Source organism: Chrysochloris asiatica, unplaced genomic scaffold (genome assembly GCF_000296735.1).
Source record: "Chrysochloris asiatica unplaced genomic scaffold, ChrAsi1.0 scaffold00145, whole genome shotgun sequence".
In the NCBI taxonomy this organism is placed as follows: domain Eukaryota; kingdom Metazoa; phylum Chordata; class Mammalia; order Afrosoricida; family Chrysochloridae; genus Chrysochloris; species Chrysochloris asiatica.
This window is the reverse complement of record NW_006408663.1, coordinates 8,188,774-8,203,005: the sequence shown is the minus strand read 5'-3', so window position 1 is coordinate 8,203,005 and position 14,232 is coordinate 8,188,774.

Sequence of the window (14,232 nt, the reverse complement as noted above, 5' to 3'; positions counted from 1 at the left end):
CAGATAGTTGTCGTCCAAATTTCTTGTCAGAGATGAGTGAGTGCCTACTGTGCCGGTGCACTTTCTTGAAAGATTTCAATTTTGATTCCAACAATTCCTGGTACCTTGTTCTTTGACAATTCCTTCAATGCACCTTGGACTTCCTCCTTCAATATCAATGTCTCTTGAACATATGCTACCTCTTGAAATAGTTGACCATGAACCATTTTCTCTTGGTACAGTGTCTCTGTGTATTTCTTCAGTCTATTCTTGATTCTTTATGCATTTTTAAAAAATTTGCTCAGAGAATCTTTCAATAATGAAAGTTTAGGCTTGAATTTTTTCTTTAGTTCTCCCAGCTTGAGAAATGCTGAGTGTGTTCTTCCTTTTTGTTTTTCTGATTCCATATCTTTGCACATTTTGTTGTAATATTTAGTTTTATCTTCAGTGATTAGGAGGTTCAAGAATTCTACCAAATTCTTCAGTTTGCATTTGATCAACATCCAATCGTGGTTTATTGATAATCACTGGTGATTGAAATGCAAAGTTTGGAAGTAAAGAAGGTTCCATATTTGGTAAATATGGCATTGTTCATAGAAATAATACTAGAGAATAGATGATAGAATCTTGCAAGATTAATAACTTATTCATTACAAATACATTTTCTAAACAACATAACATATAATTATACATGAACCTCACCAGATGGAATGCAAAGGAATCTGTTGACTAAATCTGTTGTAATGACAAAGGAAAAGCTCAATATCATCAGTTAAAACATATACAGGAGCCAACTGAAGCTGAAGAAAACTAAAACAAGTCCATGAGAGCCAAAATGTAACCCTGGTCATATCACACTTGAGTTTTGACACAACCTCAAGAATAGATTTGATGTATCAGACATTAATCACCAAAGACCACAAGAGTTGTGGATGACATTGAAAATATCATACAGGAAGAAAGCAAAAGGAAATTAAAAAGAGTGGAAAGAAAGAAAAGATTAAAAATGAATGTCAAAACAGACTCTGAAAATTTTTCTCTAGAATGGAGAGGCTAAAGCTAATTGAAGAAATGAGTAAGTAAAAGAAATGACGAGAATATTTCAAGTCACTTAAAGAAGAAAACTCAAATATTATGAAATGTGCAATTACCTGAAGTTAAGAATTGAAAGGGAAGAACAGTTTCAATATTGCTCAAGCTGAAAAACAGAAAAAAAATTTCAAGCCTTGACTTGAAAAACTTAAGGATTATATGGGCAAAATATTAAATGATATAGAAACCATCAAAAGAAGATGGAACAAATACACAGAATCACTGTATCAAAAAGAAATGGTTCATGTTCATCCATTTCTAAATATGACATATAAACAAAAATTAAAGTTACTGAATGACGTTGTCCAAGCTGCACTGAAGGCATTGGCAAAACACAAGGAATAGATAAAATATAAATTAAAACCTTTAAAGCAAAATGACAAGAAAATTGCAAGACACCTGCCTTGCCAAGTGATTGGAAGAGCTCCATATTTGTGCCCATTCCATAGAGAAGAGACCAACACAGTGTACAAATTACTGAATAGTATCATTATTGTCACATGCAGTTAAACTTGTAATGTTTATAATTCAAAAATAAATGTAATAGTAAATTGAAAGGGCACCATCAGAGATTTAAGCCAGTTTCAAAAAAAGATGTGGAATAAGGGCTATCATTGGTGACATCAGATGGATCTTGGCTGAAAGCAGAAAAAAACCTCAAAAATGTTTACTTGTGCTTTACTGACTTTACTCTCAGTTTCTTGATAGCAAATGGCAGAATACGGAATGGAAACATCCTAAATCGCCAACTAAGAAAAAGTTCAAATGTCAACCATGAGCTGGAAAATTGATGCTTATAGTTTTCTGGGACTCTCAAGGGCCAGTATTGGAACACTCTCAGGAAAAAAAAGTACTAACAACAGAACCCATTACAGTCAGATACTCTTTGAAGAGCTGAAGACCAAACTTCCATTTAATGGCACAGGAGTGCTATCCAAAGCAATTGTGATACTGCATGACAATGCACATCTGCACACTTCTGCCCACACTGTTGACACTGCAAAAACTTCATTTTGAGGTATTAAAGCATTATCAGTTTAGTCCTTTGGCGGAAGCCATGCCATCAAGGAACAGAACCGTGAGAGACCCTAAGCATGAAAAGCTCATTGTTTAGCAAAACGACAATGAGTGCCTCCTTGGATGGCAAAGCCCTGAGGGGACCCTCATGTTCTAGGCCTTGCAGTTCTTGTTTTTTCCTTTTGTGCATGGCTCAATTTTGATCTTATTATAAGAAGTTCTTTAAGAATTTTCTAAATATTCACTTGATAATTTGCTATAATCATAGTAAAAATTTAAATTACATTTAGACACTCTCACACTAAATTTAATCATGTAACATTATAATAGTTGCTTTTTGCATCAACAAAGAGTTTCACCATTAAGAAAAGCCACATCAGCTAAAAACTTTGTCAATTACATCCTTCTTAGTTTCCCCAAGAGACACAGAGGCACCTGAAATCAATATCCTGCTTAATTTAGGCAGGAGACACTGAGGCACCTGGAAGATAGCAAAGAAACAATCAAGAGCTGTGGGAACACATAGAAATGTGGGTAGAAATTTAACTAAGAGGTTTTGGGAAATCGTTAGTATAGGGGAATTGCTGCTTTGATTATATGAAACTTTAGGTACTTTTATGTTCTTATTCTTAAATCCATTATAAGTATAAAAAGTAATAGATGAGAATAAAAATGCAAATCAAGATATAGAACTTTGCTTAAAAGTTAATTTGACATTCTTAGGAGGATTAAAGAAAAACAAAAAGAGTTAGTGAAATAAACCCGATGTTATCAGGATAATTAGGGGATGCAAAGGAAGAGGATACAATAAGAATCAAAGGAGTGTTCTGATGTTTCTGTGTTTTGTTTTGTTTTTTGTAACCTGAATGTTTGTTGAACACTAAGAATGTAACAGTTAAATTGTAATTGATCATAATAGTATATAAGAAGCAAAAAACTTTTGAGTAAAGAGAAGTCATCATCATCTGCCTAAGACTCAGGACCCATGATTCTGTGTGTGTGTGTGTGTGTGTGTGTGTGTGTGTGTGTTTTGCCAACTCCACATTCCCCTTTGAGAGCCCCCTAATAATTTGTCGAGGCTAGTCCCTGGCAGTCCTTATCTTGGTCCATCAGACTCACTTGCTTAGCCCCCTGAAAATAACCCTTCAAATATGAAGATTTACCTCTGATGAAGCAGTTCAGCTTACAATATTTTAAAATAAGGGAATGTGAAAGCTGGTTGAATGATGAACCAAGTGTACTGCAGATCAAGGAGATTATGCAAAAAAATAAAAAATAAAAAAATATTTATATATATGCACTTGTCTTTTGAAAAAATTATAAAATAAATTCTGCAGCCAAAGTACAGATAATTTTTGACACATCTTCATAAATCAGAGAATCATATGGCTTCCTACACCTGGAATGAAAATTAAAAAATGAATGGCTGTAAATTTATTGTCAAAAGATCATTTTAAGATCTAACTTTAAGTACAATACTGTCTGCAATATGGTAAAATACATACACCCAAAAGGAAGACCAGTTAATATCACTATTATTTAAATTTACATAGCAAACATAAAAGTCAGTGATGATGAAACTGAGATTCTACCAAATTTTTCAGTATGAAATTGATTAATCATTCAAATAAGATGTATTGATAATTACTGTTGATTGGAATGCAAATATTGAAAACAAAGAGGAGTTTTAACCCACACAACTATCATCTTTGATCTTCATCAGTAAGTATTTTAAGTTCTGTTTGCTTTCAGTCAGCAAGGTTGTAGCCTCTGCATATCACAGGTTGTTAATGAGTCTTACTCCAACCCTGATGCCACCTTTTTTATCATATAACCAAACATCTCTAATTATTTACTCAGCATACAGATTGGCAAAGCATGGTGAAAGAACAAACCTGATGCACACCTTTCCTAATTTTAAACCATTCAGTGTTCCCTTGTTTTGTTCAAACACCTGCTTCTTGGTGTATGTATAGGTCTTCATGAGCACAATGAAGTGTCCCAGAATATTCATTCTCCACAATGTTGTCCATACCTTTTCATGATGCACACAATCAAAAGCTTCTGTGTAGTCAATAAAGCAGAGTCAAACATCTTTCTGGTATTCTCTACTTTCAGCCAAGATCCATCTGACACCAACAATTATATCCCTAATTCCACATCCTTATCTGAATATGTCTTGAACCTCTGGCAGTTCTCTGTCAATGCATGGTTGCATCCTGTTTTGAATTATCTTTAGCAAAATTTTACATGCATGCATTACTAATAACATTGCCCGATGATTTCTGCATTCCAATGGGTCGCCTCTCTTTCGAATGGTCACAAATAAGGATCATTTCAAATGAGTTGACCAGGTAACTGTCTTCCAAATTTCTTCATTTTGCTCAGATCAACCGTCAACACTTATGGAAGCACCAGTCAAGAAATCAAGCAATGTATTTCATTAGGCAAATCTGCTGCATAATACCTCTTTACAGTGTTGAAGAGCAAAGATACCAGTTTGGGGAATAAGGTGCACCTGACCCAAACCATGGCATTTCAATTGCCTCGTATGCATGAGAAAGGCAGACAATGAATAAAGGAGATCATAGAAAGATTGATGCCATTGAGTTATGGTGTTGAGGAGAATATTAATTAGAGGAGAATATTAAAGGTTTCATATACCACCAAAAGAACAAACAAATCTGTATTAGAAGTAGTATTGCCATAGGCTCTTTAGAAGCCGGGATGGCTAGACTTTGTCTTCCATACTTCAGGAATATTTTCATGGGTCAGTACCTGGAGAAGGACATTATGCTTGATAAAGTGGAGTGTCAGAAAAAAAAAAAAAAAAGGAGACTCCCCTTCCCCCCAGTGAGATGGATTTGCACAGTGGCAGCAGCAAGGGTCTCAAGCATAGCAATGCTTGTGAAGTGGGCACAGACTTGAGCAGTGCTTCCTTCTCTTGTGCATAAGATTGCTATGAATCAGTACCAACTTGACGGCACCTAGCAATAAAAACAAAAATAGAGATAAATTAAAATTTTCAGATCTTAGTTTTGCTTGTATACACAATGGACACTCAGGAAAACAACAGTTCAGAAATAAAATGGCATTTTGCATTAGGCAAATCTGCTTCATAAGAACTTTTGAAGTATTCAAGAACAAATATATCAGTTTGAGGAATAAGATGCACTTGACCAAAGGCATGGTATTGTCAATAACTTCACGGATACATGTGAAAGCTTAACAATGTATAAGGAATTCCAGAGAATAATTGATACATTTGAATTATGGTGTTGGAGAAGAATATTGAAAATGTCATGGATTGTGCAAAGAACCAACAATCTGTGTTGGAGAAAATGCAGTTAGAACATTCCTTAACAGCCAAGATGGTGAGATTTCAAGTTTCATATTTCATACATGCTATCAGGATGAACCAGTACCTAGAGAAGGACAACATGATTGATAAAGCAGAGAAAGAAAAAAAAAAAAAAAATCCCAACAAAATGGATTGACACAGTAGCAGCAACAATGGGCTAAAATTTAACAATGATTGGGAGGATGTCAAAGGACCAAGCGATGTTTTTGTTTGTTTGTTTGTTTTTTGTTTTTCTGTTGTGAGGAGGATTGCTATGAGTCAGAGCCCACAGAAAAGCACCTAACTACAACAGCAGCAATTCATAATACATAAAAGATAAATTGAAAGGATATCCTCCTTCATCCAAAACCTTTAAAAAATAGTTGTTTTTTATTTAAATAAGTGAGCTAGTTTTAAGTGTTGAAAAAAATGCAATGTTTCAATGCTATATAATTCTACTTATACAGAAGCTTTCATACATTGTTTATTTTTAAAAAGTAGCTCTTCATATGATAGAATTTATATGTATTGGATTTACTCTTTATAAATCCCAGGCATAAGAAATAACATTGCATTTGTAAAATCTTTTTAAATGTACTGCATTGAGAATTCTAAGATCACTGTATTTTTCTCTATTACAGCATGTGGGTTATATGCTTAACACAAATTGATCCCTGACACATTGCAACAAATATAATTATAAGCATTTAAACATTAGAAAATTGAGATTATAAGCAATTAAAATAAAAATAAACATGTGCCACATCTAAGCACTAGGTCTATGGAGGTTTCTCTAGCAAGTCAGTATTGTCATTGATGTATAAAAAGTTGAATTAGAATTTGCCCATGTGTAACCTACTTTCTGGTTATTAGGCACATTTTTAAAGCTATGTTAACCAGACCATGCAGGTAAGAAAACAGAGCACTGATGTTTGTGAGAGTATTGTATGTAATGATTGTGAAAGTTCTAGTTGGTTAACCCAGTAGATATGAGAAAGGGAAAGGAGACAATAGAGGTACAAGTATAATACCTAGGGTTATTTAAAGAAATTACCTAACAATGTGAGAGAACTACTGTAATTTTCAGACTCCTGGTGTGGCATGATAGGATCAGCACTGAAATGTGAACCATAAGGTCAACAGTTCAAAACCACCAACAGCTTCTTGGAAACCCTGTAGAGTGTTGCTACGAATTGGAACTGACTCGATGACACTTAACAACAATGTAATTTTCAGAGTTCTGGTGAAGTGCTGTAGGATAAATATTGGACTAAAAACAACCAGGTTGTTTATTCAAATTTACCAGCCCCTCTTTGGAGACTCTATTAAAGGTCATTGCTATGAGTTAGAACAGACTTAATTGCAGTTAACAACAACAACAATGATGTAATTTTCAAAAGGCATCTTTTTCAGAATCTTCTGGGGTTTTTTTTTTGTTTGTTTTTTGTGTGTTTTTTTTTTTTTTTTTGCTATTCTATTACATCACTTAACCTGCATAAATAAATATCTTCTTCCCATTTTATATTCAAATCACCAATATCAATAGGTGAATGAATTATAAATACCAGGGTATTTAAATGAATGGCTCTGGATGATGGCTAAAGAAAGTGTGCACGGAGTGGGTAAACTATCATAAAATCTGCTTTCTCCTCTTGAAAATTCTACTTTACACAAAATTAACAAATAAGTCTACTGAAGGAGAACTAGTTCAGAATATTTAAAAGATACAGCTTTAACAAAACCATAATACAGTCTTGTGATCTGTGTTCTACATGTCTATATTCTCTCTCCAACTCTGTCTGAGACACTGTCTCTATCACTTTATGTATTTTATTTTGGCTTTGTTGTTGTTGTTAATTTCTGTCCTTTTTGTCCTGACTCATAGGGACTTTGTATATGGTTTCCAAGGAGTGGGTAGTGATTTTAACTGCTGACTTTGTAATTAGCAGGGCAGTGCTTATCTTGTAACACCATGCCAGTACCCCTGGTCGGGCTTTAAAAAGAAGGCATAGGAGATGTGGCTGACCTGAGGCTAAACATGCCTTCACCTTCCAACCTTCCTTACTAAGTATGACACCAACCATAAAGTTCCACAGCACTCTCTACTTTTCAGATGGGTTTGATAATTCATTGCATTGGTCATCCATAATCCAGAGACAATATACATAGTTATGTGGCTTACTAGGGAAGTTAAAATGTTATAATTTATGATCAGATATGGTGAAGACACCGCTCTTCATTTGGGGCAGCCTCTTCTCAGCTGTGCCTACAGGTAGACTTCACTGTCCCTTGTCCCCCTAGTCTACCTCTACCCTACAAAGGCAAGGTTACAAAGTCCTTTAGCACTTCTGATAAATGGCCAAAGGGCACTCTGCTATGCTGTAAACCCAAAAGACATTCACTTCTAGCTCTATAGATCAGCAAAGCAAGCTCCACAGTTAAGTGTTTGGAGATGGCCCTCTCAACTAAGGAGACTCCTGCCCAAAGGTACCCAGCTTTACTCTCTGTATATACTGGGAAGTCCACTACTCTGTCTGGTGCTCTGGTTCTTGGTTTTGGTGTTAACACTCTTCTTTCCCTTCTCTGTCACTCCTCAGGTATCTCAGCTCTATCTCTTGAGTTGAAGAGTTTCTTATTATTAGTGATATCTTTGTTCTTGCTTCTGAGATAGATCATTTTGAAGCATATTAGTGTTAAAAGTTTTTATAATCACAATTCACCCAACTAACAATTACTCACATAAAAATAGCCCTATCAGAAGGTTCTTCCACCTTCTCTTACCCAAACTATATAGGAAAATATGTCATTACAAAGACTACTGGTAGAAGAGTCATATGAAGTAATTGACTGCAATTAAGTAAAATACCTTCAGTTCTACATCTACATAGATGCACACACACATATATGCATATATGTGTATATCTGTGAAATTGTAAAAACTGATTTAATTCCATTTGCTTCTATTTTTTTATGCTACTAATAATTTCTAATGTTAATAATAATATCTTCCACCACTTGTCTGTCAGTTATTCGTAGTGTGGTGATTCATGTGTTGCTTTGAACCAGAAGATATGCCACAGGGTCACTTTGGTGGACAGGTATTGGATAAGATTCCAGATGAAGATAGACTACGAAGAAGGAAAAACAAGCTATTTCTGAATATCTAGTCACTGAAAACCTTATGAATAGCAGAGAAACACTGTCAGATAAAGTGCCAGAAAATGAACCACTCAGGTTAGAAGGAACTCAAAATTCAACTAAGGAAGAGCTTCCTCCTCAAAGGGTGACTGCAATGACTTGAATAGAGTAAAGCCCCAGGGATCTTCATTTGCTGATGTGGCACAAAACAAAATGAAGAGAAACAGCTGTAAACATCCATTAATAATCAGAACATGGAACATACAAAGTATGCATATAGGAAAACTAACAAAAACGAAATGGAACACATAAAAACACATATTCTAGGTATTAATGAGCTGAAATGGACTGATATTGGTAATTTTGAATCTGGCCATCACATGGCATACTATGCTGGGAATGATAAATTGAAGAGAAATGGTGTTGCATTCATCATCAAAAAGAGCAAATCAAGACCTGTCATGAGGTACACCGATGTATGTGATAGGATAATATCAATGCACCCACAGGGAAGACCAGTAAATACCACTGTTATTCAGATTTATGCATCACCAGCTAAAGCCAGTGGTGATGAAATTGAAGAATTCTACCATGTTCTTCAGCCTGAAACCGATCAAACATGCAATCAAGATCTATTGATAATCACGGGTGATTGGAATGCAATCATTGGAAACAAAGAGGAAGAACCACTAGTTGGAAAATATGGCCTTTGTGATAGAAATAATGCAGAAGATCGCATGATAGAATTCTGTAAAACCAATGATTTGTTCATTTCAAATACTTTTTTTTTTTTAAACAGCATAAATGATGACTATATATATGGACCTCACCAGATGGAATATACAGAAATCTAATTAACTACATCTGTGGAAAGAGCTCGTGGGAAAACTCCATATCATCGGCCAAAACAAGGCCAGAGGCAGATTGAAGAACAGCCAATAAATTGCTAATATGCAAATTCAAACTGAAGCTGAAAAAAAGAAAACAAGTCCACAAAAGCCAAAATATGACTTTGAGTATATCCCACCTGAATTTAGAGATCATCTGAAGAACAGACTTGATACATTAGACACTAAAGGCCAAAGACCAGAAGAATTGTGGAATGACATCAAGAACATCATACAGGAAGAAAGCAGAAAGTCTTTAAGAAGACAAGAACAAAGGAAAAGGTCAAAATGAATGTCAGAAGAAACTCTGAAACTTGCTCTCCAGTGTACAAATGCTAAAGCAAATTGAAGCAATGAAGAAGTAAAAGAGCTGAAAAGAAAAATTCAAAGGTCAGCTTAAGAAAAAGTCAAATATTATAACAAAATGTGCAAAGACCTAAAGATAGAAAATCAAAAGGGAAGAACTCACTCAGCATTTCTCAAGATGAAGGAAACAAAGAAAAAGAAACGAAGAGAAAATACAAGCCTCAACTTTTCTTATTGAAGGATTCTCTGGGAAAATTATTGAATGATGCAGAAAGCACCATAAGAAGACAGAAGGAATCGATAGGGTCACTGCACATAAAGGAAATGATCAATGTTCAACCATTTCAATAGGGAGCTTATGACCAAGAGCCAATGATCCTGAAGAAAGAGGTCCAAGGTGCATTGAAGGAATTAGCCAAGAACAACACATGAGGAATTGATGGAATTCAAGTTGAAATATTTCAAGACAGTTAGGTGGCCCTGGAGGCACTCACTGATCTATGTTAAAAAAAAAAATTGGAAAGCAACTATCCGGCCAACTTTTTGGAAGAAATCCATATCTGTGCCCATTCCAATGTAATGAGGAAATCATCAGACAATATCTTTGATATCCAATGGGAGTAAAGTTTTACTCAAGGTAGTACAGAAATGGCTGCAATCATACATTAACAGTGAACTTCCAGAGGTTCAAATTGGATTAAAAAGAGCACAGAGAATGAGGGATATCACTGCTGATGTACGATGCATCTTGGCTGAAAACAGAAAATACCAGCACGATGTTTATCTGTGCTTTGTTGACTACACAAAGGCTTTGAATTGTGTGGATCATGACACGCTATGGACAGCATTGCAAAGTATGAGTATCCCAGAACATTAATTGTGCTCGTAAGGGACTTGTACACAGACCAAGAGGTAGTTTTTAGAACAGAACATGGGAACACTGAAAAATTTAAATATAGGAAAGGTGTGTGAAAAGGTTGTATTCTTCCATAGTACTCATTCAGATTGTATGTTGAACAAATAATCCAAGAATCTGGGCTATATGAAGAAAAACATAGTATCTGAATTGGAGATAGACTCCCACAATATGCAGATTTTATAACCTTGCTTGCTGAAAATGAAGAAGACTTAAAATATTTGCTGATGAAGATCAATACCACAGCCTTCAGTTTGGACTGCATCTCAATGTAAAGAAAAAACAAAAATTCTCATCACTGGACCAATAAACAACATTCTTTTCAAATGAGAAAAGGTTTAAGTTGTCAAGGACTTCGTTTTTCTCAGCTCTACCATCAACACTCACGGAAGCAGTGGTCAAGAAATCAGACAATGTTATGCATTAGGCATATCTGCTTCACAAGATGTTTTTAAAGTGTTGAAGAACAAAGATGTCATTTTGAGGACTAAGATGTGTCTGACCCAACCCATGATGTTTTCAATAACTCATATGTATGTGAAAGTTGGTCAGGGAATAAGGAAGATTGTAGAAGAACTGATGCATTTGAGTTATGACGTTCGAGGAGAATATTGGAAGTATCATGGGCTGCCAAAATAATAAATAGATCTGTATTGGAAGAAGTGCAGCCAGAATGCATTTTGGAGGCCAAGATGGCCAAACTTCATCTCTCATTCTTCTCACATATTGTCAGGAGGGACCAGTCACTAGAGACAGAAATCATATTTGGTAAGGTGGAAGGTCAGACAAAAAGAGGAAGACCCTTAGTGAGATGAATTGCAAAGTGACAGTATTAAATGACTCAAGTGTGGCAATAATTTTGAGGTTGGCCCAGGACTGGGCAGTGTTTCATTCTATTGTGCATAGGGTCACTATGAGTTTGTACCAACTTATGGAACCTAAGAAAAACAACAAATAATTTCTTAGATAATTTCTCAGATATGTGAAACATACAAATAATGAAAACAAGCTAAATGAACAGAAATTGAGCAACATTTCTGAAAAAGAAGCTACAAATTGTATGGGGAATTGAGAAAACATATAACTCAGCTTTTGATAAAGAAAAGGAGAGTTTAGTATTTGTTTTACTTAGAATAATGAGGGCAGAAATGCTTATGTCTAACTGTTTATTCAGGTTTTTAGGATCTTGAAACTGCCTGCGAATGAATTATAGAGGCCTCCTTCATTTTGCAGTCAACCAGAGAACCATTCAGTTTTATAGTTTTCTCCCTGAAGGTGGTAAAGCTCTCAGGGCACCTTATAATTCAATTATATTATAAGTACCCCTAAGAATTTTAATTACATAAGGCAGATGAGTTTAATTCCTTGAATTTTTATGAGATGTACTTGAATAAGCATGCATTTTGAGCCCTATTTTCTTGAACTGCCTTAGTTGTTAGGGACACTGAACCATTTTTTCTCCCCATATCCAGTTCTCTAAGGGAGCCTTCCCTCAACTGAGCAATTCTATTAGACAAAGTATTATCTGTAATATGGTACTTAGTCACTATGGCAGGTAATGGAGATGAGATAATAATAGCAAATATAGTAATATTTTGTACTTATCACATATTTTCTATATGCTTCACATATATTACCTTAATTCATTTAAAATATTGCTCTAGGACATGGAACTATTATTAATCTCCCTTTTGGATTATGAAACTAATACACAAGCTAAGCAGTTTGCTCATATCAGGCCACAATTAAAATATATAGAAATAATTTGAACTTTGGCAATCTGGATCCAGTCTCTGTGCTCTTAAGGATCCATACTATGCAATACAATCAGAGATACTGACATGAGGAAGAAAGCATTCATTTAGAAGTTTAAAGTTCAGAGAGAGAGGCATGTCCATAAGCAAATATGGGGAGTTAATGTATGATGACAGTTAAAGGAAAAAAGATAAATAAAATTGTGTTATAATTTGTTGTTAAGGGCTGTCGAGAAGGTTCTGACACATAGCAACCCTGTATAGGGTTTCCAAGGAACAGCTGGTGAGCTTGAACCACTGACCTTGCAGTTCAAATGGTTTGCAGTCTAGTGCATTAACCCACAGTGACACAGCAGGACTCCCTGTGTTGTAATAGTTTAAGTCATAGAATAAATGAGAAATTCCCTGATAGATATGTCAGCTATAGCAATGTAGTCCACCTTTATGGGGATACTTAACAAAGAATATACAATGCTCACTTGAGCTCAAAACAGACAGCTGGGTGCAATTTTAAGAAATTTATTACATGATGCAAGTTTAAATAAAGAATATCATGTAAGCAAGAAGATAATATGAACAAGAATAAATTCTGAGGAATGTTAGAAATGTGCCAGTGATACAGGGTCTTTATAGGTCGCAATAATTCCTATGACACTTAACAAGAAAAGGTTATTAACAGCAAATATTCTTTTTACTAATGTTCTCTATGAAGAGGAAACATTAATCAATGTTTTGAGCAGCATTTATACTGCTCAATTTATAATGTGGCAAATATATATAATTAATTCATGTTGACAACTGTAACTGATAAAAGGAAGAAAGAGTTTCTTAACAATGTAAGGTTTTATAATTTTATCTATTAAAAATCAAATCAGATGCAATGAAGCTCCCACCTGTGAGGAATTGTCAGAATAAAGAAAACTGAACATTCAGAGTTCAACATACTTAATGCAAACCTTACATAAATATTTTTAGTGAGGTACAAAAAAGCTTAGAGAATTGTTCATGAGAGTAACCGCTAGGGAATTTTATTAAATAGCAATGTTGGTGAAAAATAACAATGATTTCCTGAAGCAAGGATATATTCACTGCACTAGTTCCTTGGACAGTTGTATACAAATATAAGTATGGGATGTGTAAATACAGACTCATGTCGTGAATGAGAATTCAGGGATTTTCTTAGGTAGTATTTGATATACCTAAATGTTTATGTGAACCAGAAATAAAAGGCAGCTTGATAAAATGAAAAAATGTGGAGACAAGAGTTAAAACATGAAGATATCCTTAAAAATAACTCACTGTTGGTTCAACTTTGACTCATGGAAACACCATGTATGTTAGAGTAAAACTGTAATTCCTAGAGTTTTCAATGACTGATTATTCAAAAGTAGAGCAAAGCCTTCTTTTGAGATATCTATGAGAACACAGAAAATGCCAAACTTTTGGTTAGCAGCTGAGTGTGTGAACCATTTGTATCACCATATCAATAATATTTGTTGTTGTTTTTATGTGCAATTGAGTTGGTACAAACTCATAGTGACACTATGCACAACACAAAAAATCACTGCCCAATCCTGGGACAACCTCACTACTGTTGCCAAGCTTGAGTCCATAGATGCTACCACTTGGCCAATCCATCTTGGTGGGGTCGTCCTCTTTTTCTCTGACCCTCCGCCTTACCAACCATGATATCCTTCTCCAGTGACTCTTCCCTCTTGACAATATGTCCAAAGTATGAGAGACCAAGTTTGGCCATCCTGGCCTCCAAGGAGCACTCTGGCTGCACTTCTTCCAACACAGATC